The sequence below is a fragment of the Pinus tabuliformis genome, chromosome 3_1, assembly GCF_031772625.1.
Source record: "Pinus tabuliformis cultivar Carrire ecotype Pingquan chromosome 3_1, CPIR1, whole genome shotgun sequence".
NCBI lineage: Eukaryota > Viridiplantae > Streptophyta > Pinopsida > Pinales > Pinaceae > Pinus > Pinus tabuliformis.
The window spans coordinates 331,622,811-331,642,900 of NC_142301.1; positions in this window are offsets into that span (position 1 = coordinate 331,622,811).

Genomic DNA, 20,090 nt, shown 5'->3' on the forward strand with positions numbered 1-20,090 from the left:
AGCGATATTTGTACCATAATGAATCATTTTTCCAGATAAATGTATCAAATGTACTAGGATCTTGTTTGAGCTTTTGAATGAGTGCCCACACTTCTTCTTCATTATTCCATTCATCCCTTGCTTCGTTTATCCAATCTGGTTGGATAATAGAAATGGTTTAAAGGAATTCTTCCGCATCCCCATCCTTGCTTGAGAGTGCATCTGCCACAACAATTTGGTTCCCTTTTTTGTAGATGATTTCAAAGTCATAACCCAACATCTTTGTGACCCATTTTTCCTGCTCTTCTTAAGATAATATTTGTTCTAATTTTTTTTTAAGATTATCATAATCTGTTTTTACTTTGAAGTGTCTTCCCATTAGGTAGGTTTGTCATTTCTTAAGTGCATGTAGTATTTCCAACATTTCCTTCTCATAAATAGCTTTGTTTAGATACTTTCTTTTGATTGGATGACTTTCAAAAGAAATGGGTTTTTCTTCTTTCATTAAAACAACACCAATTCCATTTCCTGAGGCATCACATTCTGCAATAAAGGTTTTTGTGAAGTCCGACGTAGCTAAGACCGGTGCTTGGCACATTGCCTCTTTAAGATGTTCAAAGGCCTTCGTTGCTTCTGGAGTCCATGAAAATGCATCTTCCTTCAATAATGCTGTTAGAGATGCTACTATTGTCCCATAATTCCTAACAAACTTGCAATAATAACCTGTCAACCTGAGAAATCCTCGCAGACGCTTTATGGATGTGGGGATTTTCCATTCCTTAATGGTTTTAATTTTTCTAGGGTCTACCTTAACACCTTCATGAGATACAATATGACCTAGATATTCCACCTCTTGTACTCCAAAGAAACATTTTGAGATTTTTGCATATAATTGCTTCTCCTCCAATAGTTTGAGCACCCTATCAACATGTTGAACATGATCCTTCCAAGACTTGATGCAGATTAGTATATCGTCAAAAAATGCTAACACAAATTTTTTAAGGAAGGGTTTGAAAATGGAATTCATCAAACCTTGAAATGTAGAAGGTGCATTGGCAAGGCAAAATGGCATGACCAAAAATTCTTAATGACCCTCATGAGTTTTAAATGTTGTTTTTGGAATGTCTTCAGTCTTCATTCTGATTTGATGATATCCTGAATGAAGATTGGTGGGCTCCAGTATTGCAGCAATGAAGCTGCAACTCCTGGGACTCCCTTCTTTACTTTTATCAACCCGATAGTTCGTAACATACTTGGAAGCGATGATGATATATGCACAAGTACTGGCTCTTACTGCAGGTTGTCACTTGATTAGCTGGTACAACTTCGTTAGGAGCTCTTATCTTATAGGAAGCTTTTCACTGTGATGGATGAAATCTAACGGAAGAGAGGCTAGTCTACTTGCAGAAAGAAGTTGAAAGCTGAAAGGAAATGCAAACCCTAGTTTTACCGACTAACCCTACTAGTGCAAGAAAAGAGATGAAAGCTACTAAAATGGATGCCATTGGCTCTGGGAAAGGTAAAATGCATGTGTCTAAGCTACTTTTGAAGGAAAGTATGGAAAAATCATCTTTTTGTATTTTTGAGTAGCTTTGCAGAATTATTATGCATGTGCTTTTACTTTTTTTATTGTGCAGAGGTTTATTGGCGAAACGAAATGGAGTGGGTGCTTGTAGGATGTTGGGAAGGTGAGAAGAGGGCCCAAGGGGTCCCTAGCACCCTTCTAGAGAATTACACAGCGATCAAATCTCGAAAAATAGCTTGCTTGAACTTCTACAGGAAGTCTGTAGGGGTTCTATAGGAACAACTGAAAGACGATTTTAGAGCGTTGATGGTGGAAAAACGGTGGGAAAGTGGAAATGAAGGATGGGTAAGGATGTTAAGGGGTCTAGGACCTAGTAAATGAAGCTAAGGAGTGATGAAGGTGGTTGGATTTGTTCAAGGATGGAGAGAGCAATATTGCACAAAAATGTAGAAATTAGGGTTAGTTGGGAAAGTGTGGAAAATGAAGGGAAGAAATCTTGAGTGAGGGGTTGGAATAGGTTGTATGATGGAGGAAGGGTAGGTAGGAATGTATTACATGTGTTCTATTCTGCACATTACTTTCCAAAAATTGATCCAAACAAAGACAGAAAAACATAGATCTATCTACTTTGACCTAATCTACTCTTAAAAACTAGAAATATGATGAACAACAGTGTATGAACCGAAAATCATGCAAGAGAGCTATGGAAACTAAACGAGAACAAATTTGAACATGAAGACATGACTGAGATCAACTTTTCCAATTCAAAATCTAACACTAGCAATTACATTAGAAGGAAAAAACAATGTTTTTATGGCAGCAGGTATGCCTTGGTCTCAGCTCATGGTCCCAAGGAGGGAGAAATGAGATCAAGGTTTGCTTCGTGGCCTTTTTGCAGATATTTTTTGTTATCAAACTTTCAAACCAACCTGAAGCATGAAAATCTATTTCAATCATCAAAAACAACTTAAGTAACAAAGCAAGATTGTAACCTAAATAACAGAAATTATTCTATGAATGTAGCAAAGACACATAAAGGTACACAAAGGAGGTATTGGCACTGGGGTTAGGCCCAACCCCAAGAGCTACAGCCTCATAAGAAAGATTATAATTGGTGCAAGGCTAGATTCATCTTCATTGTTCAAAAAATAATAGTTACATCCCAAAAACTATCTACAAGAAGAAGCTCGAAAATGCGCTGATAAAGAGTTGCACTAAAGTGTGAAAATATACTAACAAAATGACTAACCTACTGACTAAAATATAACCAACATCTAACTAAAAAAACTGAGGCCCTAAGCCTTCTTATTTATGCAAATTGAGGACCCCAACAGTCCTCCTAAACTTTAGGAATTCGGCTGCCAAAACTTGCAGTTAACAACAACTTTACTAGCCCTGCTTGACTGCCCTTGTGATCATCAATGTGGTGGCCCTTGAACTCCGAGCTGTTGGTGGAGAATTAGAGGTAAGGGCTCATAAATGAAGGGGACACCTTCCTACAAATCCTCTCCCTTGTTCTCCCATGAATTTGGTTGCCAAGTGTTCATTAAACCTTTGTTTTTGTCTCAAAATTGACCAAAAATATGCATAAAGCACACATTAGACTTTTTGTCATAATGACTAACCCAATTCAATCTATTAGCATAAATATAATAAAAAACATGCAATAAACTAATGAGAATGGTGGATTAAGTCGAATTAGGAGGCTAAATGAGCCCATATAATTACCCATTTCTGGGGCTCATCAAAGATCCAACTTGATGAAGTAAATTTACACATGCAATTCATCCAATATTTCATCAATGAGAGGAATGGGAAATTTATCTTTGACAGTAAGCAAGTTCAACTCCCTATAATTCGGACACATGTGCCATGATCCATCCTTCTTGTGAACCAATACTACTGGAGCAGAGAAAGAACTTTGACTAGGTTGAATTATACCAGCCTCTAGCATTTCTACAACAATGCATTCAATTTCACTCTTTTGGGCATATGGATATCTGTAAGGCCTGATGTTTGGAGAAACACTTCCTAGAATCAAATGAATATCATGACCATGATCAAGAATAGGTGGGAGGTATTTAGGAGTATCAAATACCTTGGAATGATTATCCAAGACTTTTTGGAGATTTGAAGAAATAGATGATTTTGATGTGGGAACCTTTGGTGAACATAATTATGTAATTACACCTCATTGTTTGTTCTTTAGAAGATTTGTCATTCCATTAGAGTTGATTATTTTTCTCGGTTTCCTTGCGATACCCCTTAATTCAACTTCCTTTCCTTCTAAAGAAAATTTCATGAAAAGTTCTTGAAAATTAAAAGTTATTGTACCCAAGGATTGTAGCCATTGGACTCCTAGTACAACATCAGCACTACCCATTAGAATGGAAAGAATTGGGCTATTCAATACATATTCTCCCATGGACAGCTTGATATTATGGAACTTTCTAGAGAAATTTATGGTTCCTCCACTTGTGATCATCACTTGAAACTCTAGTGCCGGATATATGAAGAAATTCAATTGCTTTGTTATCTTACAATGAATAAAATTATGGGTACCACATGAATCAATCAACACTATTACCTTTTTCTTCTTGATATGTCCTTCTATCATGATAGTTTGAGGAGTGGTAATTCCGACCAATGTATTACAAGATATGGTTGGATTCATTTCTTCTTTCTCTAGGGTTTGTTCTTGGTGTATATCCTCTTATTTTTATGTTTTTTGTTTCTTTTTCCTTTTATTCCTCCTCTTCAGAATCTATGTAAAACAATTTCTTCTTAGCACATTTATGACCTTTAGTGTATTTGTTATCACAACTGTAACAAAGCCCTTTTGCTCCTTTTTCTTCCAATTGTTGTGGTGTCACCTTGTAAGGTTGTGGAAGGCTAGGGGCAACAACACTTCCATCTTTAAAATTGTAAGTGGTAGGCTTCCTTGTTGCCATAATGTTGCTTTCCATTTTTTTGCCAACCTGAATGCCTTCTGCAATCAATCAGGTTCCCAAAGGCAAACCTCATGTTGGATGTTATCCTTTAAAGTCCCTATGAATACAGCAATCCTATGCTCCTCTGGAATATCTTTTACCCTTCTATTCAATTTTTGGAAGTCCTCAATGTGCTCCATCATTGAACCCTTTTGTTTGATATTTATCAATTGGCTGAAAAAAGTGTTTTTTTTTTTGTATCCTCATAATGTGCTATCATTTCATCTGTAAAAAATTCCCAAGTGACAAATTTTTTATGAAAGAAAAGCCATCGATACCATACAAACTAATTTGGTTCCAAATATAAAGTTGCAATGTGTAACTTTTGTGTATTTTGAACATTATGGAGATCGAAATATTGCTCCATCTATAGTATCCATGTTATGGGATCCTTGCCATCAAGCTTCCTCATATTGATATTTGGAACATGGTGGGGCTTTGATCCAAAGTTAGAGTCTATGAAATCATGATTAACATTCATTTTGTTCTCATCATGAGTTTCCTTTACTACCCTTTCACCATTAGTAAGTATTTCTTATAGAAACTTTGTCAAATCTGTCTTCAAATATTCCATGTTGCCTTTAATTTTTTCTTCTAAACCATCCATCTTAGCTTCCACTCCTTTATTTAAACCATCCATCTTAACTTCCACACTATCCATTTTAGCTTCCACGTCATTCATCTTAGCTTCTCTGCCTTTCTTTAAACCAACCATCTTAGCTTCCATGCCTTTTTTTAAACCATCCATGTTAACTTCCACACCATCCATATTAGCTTCCACGTCTTTCTTTAAACCATCCATCTTAGTTTCTATTACTTCTGTGAGAGTGAATTTTGTTGCACTTGGTCTCGTAATTTTGATATATCATGTTACATTTATTCATCTTCTTCATGAGTCATGTTAGCGATTTTAGGTTACTTACTAGGTGTTTCCATTTTGTTTCTTCGGAGCATTGATTAATGATGCTTATGCTTCACTATGCCCTTTGAATTACTTCAAACTAATTTCTCAAACCAAACTTATGCAAAATTTTAAAACAACTACACACCTTTTTTCACTTTGTAGGATCTCGATATTGTATCTGATGTATCTCTGAAATTTCGGATCTCCAAGGTCTAAAATTGCCAAATGTGGTAGCCCTCTGAGTCCTCTTTCCAATGCCACAAGTCTGATTGAAATTGGATTCTCCAAGAAATTGTTATGCCCAATCTCCCAAGATGACCGGATTATACACTTTTTCAGTAGAGCGAACTTGTACGAAGTGCCACGTGTCATTGTTTCAACCTTCGGACCTAAAAACGATGCACATAAAACTGTAGTTCATCATCTTTCATTAAATTCTGATGAAATTTCAATCTGATACTCATAGAAAAAGTTATGATGATTTTTCCAATAACACCTATTTGGGATGTAATTCGGGAGCCTACCAAAACCCTAACTTCCTTGGATCATATATCAAAAAATATAGAGAGACAAGATCTGAAATTTAGACTCGAGGATCACTGAGATTTTTGCTCAAACGAGTTTTTGTTGTAGCTTCTAAAATGTCGCAGAAAACAAGTTATAGAAAAAATTCTATAATAAACTGTTTTGGAGCACTGAAACCCTAGAATCCAAAGCTTTGATACCAAATGTTATGAAACCAACTCACAAAAAGATAGAAAAGATAGATCAACGACTTAGAAATTAGCCTCTTAGAGGGGGAAAATTCCTTTGCATTACAAAAATGAACAATTCTTGGATGATACAAATGAAAAAACCTCCTGTCTATATATAGGTGTTACACAAAAATATCATCACCATGACTATTTGCAGTCAGTATCGGTCTATCATCACTTGTACTATCCTCCTAAGCAAGTCCCAGACCTCAGCTCTTCAAGTCAAGCTTTGAAAATGAGAGAAAGACATTGAAAATCAACAAAGCTCTGGTTCCGCACTTTCTCTCACCCTTGCCTGCGGTCCCGCACCCCCTGTTCACAAAAACTGCGGACCTACCCGCTCTGTCCCTAAAGGAGTGGGTGCAGACCTCTGTGAAAATAAAAAAGGTGCAAGTTTATTCTAAAAAACTAACTTTCGGTTAATTCTAGATGATTCTAGAAGGACTTTTGACGTGGATTGGTCGCTCTTAGGTGGTTCATGCATCCCAAAAGAGAAGGAGCTATTTCCTTGATGAGAGGAGATATCCCTCCGAAGGAGGGCTTTATCCATTTGAAGGAGGACCTAGTAACTTCCCTCCATTGCACTATAAATTAAGGCATTGGGCTGGTTGCTAGGGAGCTTAGAAGCTAAACATTTTTGAGGGTAAATGCTAGTGGAATTGAGACTTCCTAGTTAAGTTTGAGAGGAGAGATCACATACCTTTTGGCTTCATTAGGAAGAGAGTGAAACTTGTCAAAGTAGAGGATACTTCTTGTTGGACCCTGGGAGGAGCTTGTACAACATTAAGGCACAGGCTGTAAAGTTCTTCTTTGATTTGAATTAATACAATCAGATTCATTTTTCTCAACAGATTATCTTATGTCATTTGTTTCATGAATTCCTTGATCATCATGATAAGTATGCTTTATGATATTGCCTTTTCAGGTGCTATTTAATTTGTTTGCTTGTTTGTGTTTGCAGATTCGCAACAAGGGAGCTCATTTGGATCAAAGGAGTGAGGCTTCCACAAACTTGCATTGGACCCAAGGTAGGCCTAAACACTTGTTTTCCTTTGTTTATAAATTGCATATTTAGAGAAAGATAGTTTTTGATTGGCTTGCTTGTCACTAGATATCGTTAGATTCTAGGAAGTTATACCTTGTCCGCCAGATCGACTCATTCCGTGTGACAATAGGAGTCTAAGGGGTCACAATATAATCAAATCCGACATAACAATAATAATACAAGGGCAAAAAAATAACAATAGTGGGCTTTTGTGGGGCACAATAATAACAATATGGGCACAATAGGGGCACAACAATAATAATAAGGTCTAGAATGAAAATAGTAATGGGGAAATCACTAGTATTATGGGGACCTAACACTAAGCGAGCTCTCTGCAACTAGTTTTTGTTTATTGAGTTTTAACCAGCATAATTTGTTTCTGCAATTGTTCACTTTTCCTTAGCGATCACACTAGGTAAATTTTCATGGTGAGAGGTTCATCTATTGCAGCTCTATTGGAGAAACAAAACTATGTTAGTATCTCTTTTTTTGTGGGTACTTTCTTGCAAATGTTTGGCTATTATTTATTTCTATAAATATTCTCTTGTTGGATAAGGGCTCTCCCTTTGGACTCATGTGATTATAATTATTAGTGTTATTCTTACTCTTTGTGTCTATTATTCTTTTGAGAAAAACCCTAAGGTTATAATATTTTTGAAACTTTGTGTCAGGTTGCAAGGAGCAAGAAAGGGCTTCAATAGACCTATTTATCCTCCATACCACAAATTATTACACATATATGCATCAAGGTAAGTTCCGAACTAGCACCAAGGAACAATTTTCTTGGGAATTTACAACGCATTCATGGTATTTATTCTTCTACTTTTCTGTAAAATTTTGATATTGGTCTCATGTTTGAAACATTATGGAGCTAAGAAAAACTCAATTAGGGCTCACTCTGTTGATAACCACAGCTCACTTTTCTGTGGCTTTGATTTTTTCATTGATAAATTCTAGTTTCCCTCCTTGCATGTAGGTAATAACTAGTACTATAAGCAAGATGTTATGGATATCTCTCTCAACATTACCCTTAGAGTTTTAAGCTCAACCAATGTTATCCAAGTTCTCATATGAAATTTTTTTTCTTATTTATATACCAAGTTTTGTGATAGTGGGGCAATAATCCCATTAATGTTATATCTAGTTCACATGCTCATAGGACTTGAATTACTAAGGATCTAGAATAGGTTGATTTATGATAAACCCTTAAGGGTATTTCATGTTTATCATTTTTATGTCATGTATATTGTTGAGATAGTGTCCATATATAGATAGTAATGTCAACCTTTGTAGCCTCAATGTTTTTTTTGTTTGTTTGTTCGTTAAAGAGAAAGGGTCAGTTGTAAACATTACTCTCTATGTTTAAATTCAATCTTTTTGTTTATTATAGCCTTTGGTTCCAACAAAAATGTATAATTGTTTTTCTAGAAAATATTTTAAATGTTATTTAAATTCCACCATAAATTATTTGGATCACATGGTTGTATCGTAAGGTTTCCTTTCCTGTTTAGAGTTCTATTGAAATGATTTTTCCTTTTCTTTGTAGTTTATCAATACAAATGAGGGTATTAGCCCAATACCCCAATTATGTGTCATTGTTATAGGTCATGGATGATTTCATTCGAGCCCCAGATGTTATTTACAATTTCTTTTCAATATGTAAGCTATAGAGATTACGGTGTATAATTATTAAAGGAGGAAAATTAATTAGAAATTTTCTCCTTTTTTAATTCAGATTCTTCTCTATTATTACTTATTTTTTACATTTTCTAGTTAGCAATATTTATTTATGAATTTATATAACATTCCACAAATGTCATGTAACTACTTAATTTAGTCCAAAATCATTTGTAGAACCTATCATGGGGCCTGCTAGAGATTGCGACCTATATTATTTAGAATTTGGGACTAATTTGCAAAGGAAAGATGGGAATTTCTCGTCTGTTAATTTTAATGGTGCCTAACCCAAATTCAAACTATGTAAATATTTATTGGAGTATCATTTTTTATTTTAACACATTTTATTCTTTTGAGAACATTCTCCTCATCTCTAGCCAACCCTTATCTATCTGAACAAGTTTAAGCTACACTTTCTGTTTATGCAAAAACACTTCCCTACCCCCTCTTGTAAGATATTAATGATCACATACCTTTACCTAGTCCATCATATAATAGTAAGAATATTAGTCTTCAATTTGAAAGTTGCCTGCATACCTACTGAGTTTAGTGCATCAACATATATACAATCTTAAATAGATCTATATTAACCTTCTTTTCCTTTCATTTTCAATGCATAATATTGCAAGTTACACATTTTCACATAATTCTTAACCTTACAGAAAAATATACCTACATATATTAATTTATATTCTGGAAATTTTGTTAAGGATTCTCATATTCTTCCAAACTATAAGTTAATTTTAGTAAAAATATGATAGATACCAACTACATTCAGGGATGTCACATGTAGCAAGACCTTTGGAGTACATTTTGAGGATTTCCATCTGACATAGATGACATTTTTTTACTCGATGGAGGTGAGCTACACAAAAATGGTTGAGAATTTTTTTGGGAATTTGGATAAACCTTCCCAAGAAAAGGAAGATGGATGTGTTGGATAGCTTGTGGTTAAGGAGAGGAGGATTTTGGCATGATATTTAGTAGTGACCTTACCTGATTTAGATATAGACTACAATAAGGATGTTGGTTGTAGAGATTGGTATGTTTTGCATACTGAGATGGATTATGTGGGGATTATTCATGCGGTTGTCAACCTGAGATTGGATGGCGTTGATGTCCTAAGGAGGAGTGGTGGATGAGGTATTCATGTAGAGGATGAGTTATGTTGGCAATGTGATGGATAACCAACTGTTCGACACAACTTGAGAACTGAGGATTTTTTGGTGACATCACTTGAAGAAGGAAACAAAAAATAGAGATTATATATTATCATGACATTAGTTGGAAGTCTCCATTAGGGCTTCACCATGAGTGGAGACGAGATCTTGGTGAACCAAGAGGTATAGCTAGATGGGGTGGAGATCATGAATTATGCGTCATCTAGCCAGAGAGACAACATGATGATCATGATGATGATGATCATGATGATGCAGATGTTCGCTTGGGTTTGAGGATCCTAAGATGACATATTGATCGATTTATAGTTGTGACTAGAGGAACTTTCATATTTGTGTGTAGTATTAGAGTATCTTTGATTTTTTGATGAGCCTCGATAAGTGAATTGGATGGACTAAGTTTATTTTTATTCAAACATATGGGATGTGTCTCTTTGAAGAAGACTTGACAAGAATAGATATAGTTTGAGACATCTTATTCATATGATCTAGCATTATATTTGGCTGAATTTGGTCTCAGTGTGGGAAGATTTATGAGATTGATTTTTTTATATATATGGAGATAATTCATAAGGAGTAGGAGTTGGACATCATTGGAGACTAATTGGTTTAGAAACATTGGGAAGTACATGGATGATATTGATCAAGAGAGTGAGACATTCGTTGTTTCTATAGATGTGAGTAGCATGTTTCCATATGTAAGAAGAGTTGGGGAGTGGAGAGACTTAGTTGATGATACGAGTGGTGGATCCAAATAGACTTGAGGAGGCACTAAAATATTTGAATACTATTTATGCAGAATGAGCCATCACGAGGGAAGTGTGTGATTGATTTGATAATTTTCAATTTTCAAGATCTTTTCATGGACTTGGATGTGGACCATACAATGGAGTTTCTAGGTGGACTTTATTTGGAGGTCTTCATAGGTTGGAGGGAATGGGATGTCTTTGTTGAAGAGGGATGGGTGAATGGACCAACTTTCTTGAACCATAACACTTGGATTGTGTGGGACATTTCTTAATGGAATCACGAAATTGATGAAAATATTTGTGGATGAGTATGTGAAAAAGGTTTTGGAGAAACCATTAATGACAATATGAGGATGTGAACTCTCATGAATTGGGTGATATGCTTGGACTGACCATCCAACTAGTTAGACTTGTGGGGGATATCAGTGCATGAGGACGTGCCATGCTTATCTTGGAGTATGGAAGTAGAGTTCATGGGTGGCTCATCACATGTATATTTTTGTGGTTAGAATGACAATAGTTGCATTTTGGTACATTGCAAATATATTTTAGAGCAAGAGTCCTTCCATGATGAATTTAGACAGTGTGGATACTTGTGATGTATTGTGATTAATCACTTGGTGACAAAATATTTTGATAAGTCATTTATGTATAGCCTAGTTTTTGAGAGAGAGTATGGAAAGAGACCTATTTGGATTTCATTGTTTCCAGATGAGTCCTAGGTGGAGGTTCTGGGATGGACACGAGGTTTTGGACTTGGAGATGAGTTTTCACATTGATGCTTCATTTGATGATTTCGTTCAAGTTTTTTGGTTGGACTTTTGTCGAGGATGATGGTGATTTTGGTGGTTGGGGGGGGGGGGGTGTTTCACGCCCCTACGTGATGGATGCATATGGTATCATCCTCCATCTTAGAGAGAGAATGCAAGCCATCTTAGAGATAAATCACATCTTGCACATAATGCATGGTTGCAACAATATTTCTGACATTTTGATGCATTTGGTGGGTGATAATGGACATGGAATCACCTTGGTGATGACATGCGCACTAGGAACAATTCCCCCCCACTATTCTTAAGCTATTGACAAGATTACTTGCTAAGAAAGTGATTTTCTTGAAGAAAAGTGGCATGGTTAGACATAGGGTGGACCAAGGCCACATTATGGTAGATGTGGTTAAGCATGTTGGAGGACATAGCACTGAATTCAAAGACATGGGGTGTTTATATATGCCATGAGTAGGAATTTTGTCAACTAACTTTGGACTTCCACCCCATAGGGTGTGTGTATGGGTCGACTAGGGTTCCATATGAATGGTACAGACTCTACACCTACCATACTACCCACCTAACCTCATATAAATGTATAAAAATGGATCAATGAAAGTACAAGTAGGAAGTATGAGATTGGGGCTTATTCATAGAAAGTAGTGTAGGTAGAAAGAAATGGAAATCAACTTGCATGAAGGTGGAAACTCGCTACACGTGAGGAAGAGGAAGGTTGACCTAAGGAGAAAAGGGTGGTTTTTAGTACAAATTTTGGGTTCCGCAATATGGGATGGATGAGTTTGAAGTATAATATGGAAATATGTCCAAGGATAGGAGTTTAGGTCATAAAAAGACGAAGAAATAACCCTAGGGTGACTTTGCAACCCTATTGAGTGGACAATTAGGGTGTGAGGAACTCGACTCACTTACGTAGAAAAATTTTGGATCAATTTTTAGTGTTGATTGGATAAGCAAGTTTAGGGTGAGTTTCTTGAGTAATCTGAAGGTTATTTTTAAGTTTTTATTTGTATTATTTGGCTAGGGTGCACCCTAAGGGTGAAATTTTATATGGTTGTATTCTTAGGGAGTATTTACATCATATGTGGAGTTTTAGCTTGGGAATCCATAACCAAGGTTATGATGAGGAATTGGTCATTGACATAAATACTATTACAACACACAAACACATACATTTTGGGTGGGTCAAGGGTCTGATCTCACATAGATATTTTGGCGTACTTGTTATCACTTAAAGAAAACTGTGGGTGTGGGAAAAACTCTAAGTTAACCTATAACCAATATTTTGAATTGAAATATAGCCCTTTGATTCGAAGGGGGATCCCTTCTATAACTTAGTCAAATATGACTGGTTATGTACTTAAAACCATGACTAGATTTGCTATAACAAGGCTTGAAAAATGTGGTAGGGTTCGATAGAATTCCATTGGGAATGGAATCAAATATTTGGCTTAATCAAGAAATAAAACTAAAGCATTCACAGAGGCATGGTAGCTGAGATACTTTGATATTTTAAATTGTTGAGATGGAATGCAAATAGGAGGGCAACGGTATACTTATAAGCGCATCACAAGGATGAATTCTACAAAGCATAGATAAAAAAACTATGGATGATTGAAAATATAAATGAAGCATAATAAATATGATTTATATTCATTTGCGCTTATAAATAATATAAGAACATACATATGACAACATAGAAAGGAAAACAAAAAACAAGAGAACACATATCCAAATTTCCCAATGAAAGAATATTTGTTGCATAATGAGACTTTCTTCATTAAACATTTAGAATATACAATGTACAATAAGTATCATATCCAAATTTCCCAATGAAAGAATATTTGTTGCATAATGAGACTTTCTTCATTAAACATTTAGAATATACAATGTACAATAAGTATTCTAATAAAAAACTAACCCTTGCTCATTACAAAATCGTAGTCTTTATAAAATTTGTAAAAAACAAATTATTGCTAATTTCAAGAAACTAATTCTATCCATAAATCTAAAAACAACTAAAACTGGGTTTGTATCGGATGGTTGAAGCTGCCGGATTAATCATTTTCCTGAAAATATGATATGAATATTTTTTTAAAATTTTCAAATCTCAAAATCTATGTTGGTTGCCACCTCCTCCTTTAAATATGGAATTAGGCTCTAACCTGCTGATTTCATGCCATGGATATTTTCCACCTAATCCTTTTGATGTTGATTATGTTCCTAAAAAACATGGATGCTCTGCCACATGTCATTTAACTACCATTTGTTTTTTACTATAACTAACTGTGAACTTTGATAAGTTTGAATTGGATGACTTACCAAACAAAACACTTTTTTCATCTTTGAAACATGATAAAATAACCAATTTAGCAGGTTGGTGAAATAAATAGAAACTGAAGGTAAATTATCCGGATTGGAAAAATAAATATGGTAATTACTTTGACAACCAAACATTACCTGAACACTTGATGACTTCTCTTGATGTCGTGAAGTATGATTCTTCCTATGCACATATTATTGCTTACATTTGTCATTTAAAGGGTTAAAATAAAACCATCCTCAATTAAGACAAAAAATACTACTCACAAGCTTGGAGCAATGCACATGCACTCAACGGTTTCAAGAAAAAAATACTCTCGAATTCTTGAAAGATAGGGTCCACTTATCCCTTCTAATTTCCAAAATCATGATAAATGTTAGAATACTAAGAGAGTTTATTTTAAATGGGTCTTCTCCGAAAAAAAGCATCCTTCATTTTTCAAAAATTCATTCTCATTTTTCAAAATATATGCCTGAAATTATTGTCTCTTACAGGAAAAAAAGTATAAAAACTAGAGTTTTGTTAAGTGAAAACAAAAGACACTTTGACACATTTTCCCTTTGAATGTTAAGTTTGAACCATAAATTCCACCATCCAGAAACACAGGAAATGAAGATGGGACTGGGATTCAATTACAAGAATGCGAGATACCAATTCTTTTACTTCTGCAGATAAAATAATATAAAGGATTAACTTTGCACAACTTTTTAACTCATGGTAATACAATTACTTACACCATTTGAAAACACTTGAGATTAAATGTGCTATTCAATCAAACATATATAAAAATAATGAATTACCTAACTCATTTACCATAATGATTACCCTCGAACGGTGAAAATATCCCCATGTGAAATGATGAAATTTCATGTTACCATTTGATTATCCAACACTTGGTTGATCAAGTGCCTGCTCTTTTGCTGATGTGGAATTTGTTAGCGCTTTGCTTTTGGACATAAGAAATATGAATTTTGCATCTGGTGTTATTACTCCAGTTTTTAGAGTTTTTGCTGACCATGTTTACAAATATGCCAGTGCATTTTTATTTTTAGAATATACAATAATGTTGATATTCTATCTCTGAGCGATTTAACCCTATTTTTTGCAATTCGACACTCACACTAAAATTGCCAATGTTTTAGAACTACTGACTAAAATTTTGATAATAGTTGGCTCCATGGGGATGTTGTTGATCATAGATGGCATCAATAACCCCTATAGACCAGATGCCTAATCCATTAGATGCTCTCAATCTTTTACTTGAAACCAACAACCTTACTTGCAACCAATTAACTCTCTAGCTAAAGCACACTCAATCTAAAAATTGTACACTGTTGTTAAAATTAACACTGCAAATCAAACTGAAACTGCAAACTGAAAATAAATGCTTGGCCAACAAGCTTATTGCACACAATCCTAATTTAACTTGCTAAATAACTCTCTGATCAAGTGACAAAAAAAAGGCCAATATACCCAATCATGTAGCTGCTCGAATAATCTAGCTCCTTGACTATATTTCAACAAAACAAAAACTAGAAAATATAACAAAAACGATGACTGATAATGGAATTGGTTTTCACAATGAAAATATGATTGAGAATGTAGTATGATAAAAACCCTCCATATAAATAACTACAGGATCTCAGAAATCATAAAACCACATCTTGTGTGATGATCTAATTGTTCCTTTGATTCAGTTGTGAATTGTCAAGCTCGCGATTAAATTCATAATAGTTTCCATTCTAAAAACCAAGGGGCAACAATATATAATTTTTCTTCTTCAAAAATGAAACTTGAAAACAAAGATCCTAAAATGGAAAAATATGGGGTAAATTTTGATCTTCTAAAACTTCAATCTTGATTTCAATGTCATTGATCAACTCTTCTAAAAAATAAATTTTATCTTTCAAGCTACATTTGCATGAATTTAAGTAAGAAAAGAATGAAGAAAAAATTCCATCCACTTCATGATCAATGTACATATCATTCCATTATTTAAAACCTTGAATAGAAACATGGTCTTCCATAAACTTTGTTTTCTCCATCCATGTTTCCAAAAAGATAAGCCAAAAAAATGAAAAATGTCTTATAGATTCTAAACGTAAAACTTCAACCCAACTTTTACACTTTCCTTCAACTAAATCATAAAAATGTCTAGTAAAGACATCTTTATATTTGACTCTAAGAAGATCACTAAAGTGGCGAAAATGGGAAACCATGAGTTTTGAAAAGTCCAAGCATGAATACCTTGAAATGATTGTAGCAGCATATAAGTCCTTCATTAATGTAGTCGAGTCACCAATAAATTCTTTGAGATATGAATCCTTTTATCGGTGGAGTCGCCATGATTGTTCTAAACCTTTGGATTGAAAATGGAGTCACCATAGCAAAACCTTGTTGCCAAAGTGATATTTAAATCCCGATTTTCTCTCAGAGATCTTATTTAAACAACTGAATCGTTCGAGGAGAATGTATATTTTGTTCCCCAATAATGACGCCAAAAATTTATCACTTAGAGAAAACCCTGGCTCTGGGAAAATCTCTAAGGTAACATCTGATGAGCCTCATAAATGGGTATTTATATGGGCTCATTTTACCTCCTAAATTAGTCAAATCAACCATTCTCTTAGCTTATTTTATGATTTTATGATTATATTTATGCTTATAGGGTGAGTTGAGTTAATTATTATGCCATGTGGTCTAACATGTATTTAATGCAGATTCTTGATGGATTTCGAGGTCAAAGTCAAGGATCTAATGGTCAAAATGCAACAATAACTCGAAGTAGACAGAGGAGAGCACTTATAGGATGGAATCCCCCCTTCATTTATCGCTCCTCACATCAAATTCCCCTTCATTCAGCTCGGAGTACAAGCAGCCAAATCATGCACTAGAAGGTAGCCGAGAAGGTGGAAGATGATTGATAGATATCTCAAGTTTTGGGAGCCAAGCCTCCCTGATTTTAAGGAAGCTATTGGTAGCTTCATATGTATAAGTAGAGAGGCCTAGGGCCTCACTAGGGTCAACTTTTTTTTGCTTGTGTAAACTCTGCTAAATTTCGAGCTTACTATTTTATGACAGTTTTATGTAATCTTTCTATGTTTTGATAATGAAGATGGAATCCTTTTTGAGCTAGCACTGAGTTACCTCAGAGGGCTAAAGCTCTTGGGTTAGGGCCAAATCTAAGTAGCCAAGCTTCTATTTACTTGTATTTGTATGCTTTACTTCAGTTTGTAGATTAGTTTGTTGTTAGATGTATTTCTCTTATGGTTAAGAATAAGTTGCTTTTGATGATTTAGTAGCTTGCTCCCATTTGTGCTTTCTGTAGTAGGTTAAGTAGTGATTAGAAAAGATTCAAAAGGATAGAAACAGTGCCTTGGCCTCTCTTCCTCCCTCTGGGGCCATGATTTGAGGTAAATACTCTCTTGCTGCCCCAAAAACATAGATTTTTCTCATTCCTAGGACTTCCAGTGTTTGCAGCTCTCTAGTAGGTTGATAGTCCAGTTTTGCTTTGCTTTAGATCTTCTTTATCATGTTCACTTCCTGATTTGCAATATTCCTTTTTCATTCTTTCCTTTCTTACAACATTTTCCAACATTTCCTTCTATACATCATAGTTTAGGCCATTTTAATGCAAAACTCTGTTTTTCTTAGGATGCACTCATTTCATTGGTTGCTTGATTTTCTTAGTTGGCTGTCAGTTTCTATGCAGCAGATCACTTCTAGTAGTAGGCCAGCTTACTAGCAATCACACCCTCCATCTGATCCATGCCCTATAGGTCTCCCAAACCTCACCTCAATTCTACCCTAGTTTCCTTCATTTTTCATAGAACTTCTTCCTCTCTCCTTAAGCAAACCCAATCACCTTTCTCTCTCCTGGTGATCCATGGTAGAGCTTACATGCCCTAGCACCTCATTCAAACCATCTTCCTCCTTTTCCACCCACTGTCACACCCTCAAAATAGCGGAAATTGCTCTCGGCCTCCTCCTGTAGGCCTCTTGTACTTTCCCTGTTTTCCTCCTGTAGCTTTCCTGTGTCGTCCTGTAGTTTTTCCTGTAGGCATTTTTTTGAAGGCCAAATGTGGGAAAATCCTCCAAAAGGCCAACTAAGACCTCCTATGACCCATCCACACCATCCTACATCCTCCCAAGCTCCAAAAATTCCCTTTAACGCCACCTGTTCGCTGCCACACTCACACACAATAAATTAGATGCATGTTAAATTCACCTAAAAACACATAAAAATCCAAAAATATGTTTTTTGCTTATTTACTTCCAGAAATAGCATGGTTAGATGTTGTTTACTTCCTTGAGTAGGTAATGGAATTTCTTTCTTGGTTTTCATAGTGTTTTTGGCAATAGTAGAATTAGCTTGTTAATTAGGGTTTACTAGGTTTTGCTTTACATTCCACTCTTTCTTCTTTCTATAGTTAGAATAGCATCTGTAGAGTAATATTTCTTTCCTTTCATCACACATAGAGCTTCTTCTAAAATATATAGAAGTTGACTTGAGCTCCTAGTGATCTCGCATTAGCTGACCAAGTGATAACCTATAGTAAGAATTAGTACTTGTGCATATAGCACCAACGCTTCCAAGTTTGTTATGAACTACCACATTGATAAAGGTAAAGTTGGTAGCCCAGGAGTTGCAGCATTCTTGCTGCAATACTAGCTCTCATCACTTTTTGGCATTGTCTCCAGGGAAGCATCAGAGTATTTTGTGATTACTGCTTTCTTCTATTTCCTATTGCAATATTTTGCTAATAGTTTATTTTGGCAAAAGTAGACTAGTCATTTCTTTTCTTTTAGTTCTACATTTCCTTGCTTTCCTTTTCAATTCTACAAATTTCCATTTAGCAAGTTCATTTTAGCTAGTTGCAATTTGTTTTTTTCAATCACAATTTCAGTTTCTGCAGGTACTTTCAGTGTGGTGAAAAAGAAATGAAAAAACAACCAAAATATTTCCTTTCATGCCTCGTAGGAGTAGAGATAACTTAGGAAAATTTTTGCCCAACATCGCCACTGCTTCATAGCCAACCTTCTCTCTTATTTGGTGGTTGCAATCAAGAAGAACCCTTAGGTGAACATCCAGACATATCTGAAGAACCTATAGGGGAAGAAGAAGAAGAAAACATTTGTCTGGAGCCAATGGCTAAAAACAAAAATTCTATGGGAAATGGTGTGAGAATAGAGGGTACCTTCCCCATTTGGGAACAATGGGGACACCAAAATGAAGAATATAAGTCCTTCAGCCCTACCTCACTTCCATGGTCTGACTACAGAAGATCCTGACACCTTCTTGTTCGAGTTTATTGTCATCTGTCGAACTTATGACTATGCAGAAGATGAGCAAAAGTTGAAACTGTTCCCTTCTACTCTCAAGGATGCAACACTATGCTGGTTCATGGGATTACCTGGCAATAGCATCACAAATTGGGCTCAGATGTAGCAAGCCTTTAATAAAAAGTATCTAGACTATTGTAGCTCAAAAGATACTAAAGAAGAAATCTTTTGAATAACCATAGGAAGTGATGAGTCCCTGGAAGACTATGAAGAGAAGTTCTAGCTTAGTTACAAAAGGGCCAAGTGTACACTTGACCCTGAGTCCCTTAAGTTGGTCCTACTTAGGGGAATTTAGGAAGACCTTTTAGACACCCTCCATCTACTGGAGGGGGGAGACATCTACTAACTATCCTATGAGGACATAAAGTATATTTTTAGAAACCATTCTAGAGCAGCCAGAAAGAAAGGTAGGGGGAGTCAACCCATAGCCAATACCTCCTCTTCCAATTCATCCATTAAAGGTGAAATTGGAAACACGCTGGAAGACTTCAAGAATGAGATGCTGTAGACTCTTGCCATGCAAATGGATACCTTACATATCAAAAGAAAACAAAATGAAGAAGAGAGGGCTTTGGTCCTTTTTTTCCCTAGATGCACGAGGAGGCATCCTAGGAATGAATGCCCATTAAACTCTATATAGGTTTGTCCAGTCTGTGAAGAATATCATTCTACAGATAAGTGCCCTTCCTTTCTCGGACTTAAATCTGTATACCAAGGGGCTGAAGGAGTCATTGAACAGATCTATTACATAAACCAAAGGAGGCTGCATGGACCTAGATCATACCAACAGGGGATGCAAGGGACATCTCAGGCATACTACAACCCCAACCAAGTCAC